This window comes from Cydia fagiglandana, chromosome 1, assembly GCF_963556715.1.
Source record: "Cydia fagiglandana chromosome 1, ilCydFagi1.1, whole genome shotgun sequence".
Classification (NCBI taxonomy): domain Eukaryota; kingdom Metazoa; phylum Arthropoda; class Insecta; order Lepidoptera; family Tortricidae; genus Cydia; species Cydia fagiglandana.
Genome location: NC_085932.1, coordinates 18,573,545 through 18,575,304, shown reverse-complemented (window position 1 = coordinate 18,575,304; position 1,760 = coordinate 18,573,545).

Genomic DNA, 1,760 nt, shown 5'->3' with positions numbered 1-1,760 from the left:
GCGATGTCGTCGCTTTGCTACAGGTAGCTAAAAGTACTTACATCCGTTCGACCCCAATTTTGGCGTTTGCCATAAGCCGCGCGTGGCGCTGTCGCCACCTAGCGGCCATATCTGTTCTGATCGTGACAGACGCGTTTTGTTAGAGAGTGAGTCTTCTGTACCTAGTACATACTATTATTTATTCTGTGATATAGCGAGGTAGACCTTCAGAGCAATAAGAGCACTACAAAATATAAATGGGAAATATATTTACATCTGACTACTCGTAATATTCATTTAAGGGTTAAGATTTGTATATTTAACCGTTAGTTAGAGATAGAAAAACAATCGGTCCATGCCCTTGTACGATGTGCGTTGAGGTTTCTGTATAATGTATGGTATGATAGTCTCGCTATCTACAACAATGACGATTCTTTCGGCGTTGTATGACTTGTATGTTGTATGATGATGGTTGTATTTTTTAACTTATTATTGGCGCTAGTTTTCGTCCGGCTCTAGTATCTATTCGTCCACTTAACGAAATTTGAATATAAACCTTCAATGCTGCACAAATTTGGACTGATTGCCATCCTTAGTACCTAAACAAATTATCTATCTACATCAAAATTATATTTCGCAAGTAGCAAATTATAAATGAAATGTATTAGGTATTTGCTAATCCGCCAAGTTGAAGGAAACTAGCACCGGACGGTAAACTGACGCAATTACCCTATTTTTATTCTAATGCCTTTGAATATCTTATATTATGTTTTAATACAGGACGTGTAAATCGCTTTGCAAATACCTACCACATAATAACTATTATGTGATCTTTTTCTAGAAGTTAAGAATGGGTAATAGGTACCTAAATATAGTAAGTTATCCTTATTAAAAGATAGGCATACACCATCGCGGACTTCTTTGTAGACCAATGAAAGAGAGAGACCATACATTGTGTTGTTATTATAGCTCAAACAGATTAGGCAGCGTTTTCGATTCAAACTCCTAGCCAGCGTGATTTTTTGCGACAACATCGTCACATTTTAACCAATTTACATAAAACCTTATGTACCTCAAGAATCATCTATTGATAGATGAAAATCGTATGAAAATTCGTTCAGTAGGTACCTACTTACCTAGTTTTTAGTTTTGGAGTAGTTTTATAAAGCCCTCTCCACACTCGTGCACGAATCGCGGCCCGAAGCCGCGAACGGGAGTGTAGAGTAGAATTGACTTTTCCCCTTGCTTTTCCCCCTATTTTAGATTTGCGGATGCTAGGTTGCTATAAAGGCTGCCCTCTAGCGTCGAGTAGTCAAACGAAACAAAGAAAATGTTAAGGCGTTATGATCATAGATGGCACTGCTGGATACAAAAATAATGAATAGTGTAGCTTTAAACTCTTGGAGGATATAACCAACGGAGACGCCATGTCTAAAATTTTCGGTACAAAATAGTCTGCCGTTTTTTGCGGGGGAGGGGCACATCAAATGTATAGGTACGTCATGTCAGATAAACGTCAGCCCATACATATGGTTGACATGAGGTTGACCATTGGCCGCCTATTTTCGACAGAGGGGAACGCCTGTTAATGGCGGCTCCATTGTTAATTACTCCGAGGTTAAACTATTTGATATCAATATTTCAAAAGCCGAAATGTGCCATTTTTTATTATATTAATACTGTGCAAAATATTTCTAACTAAAAAAAATGCATTCACATGGCATTACCGGCATTGCCTCACATCCGTAGAGTCCCAGAGTTATTAAAAACAAACCAAACGT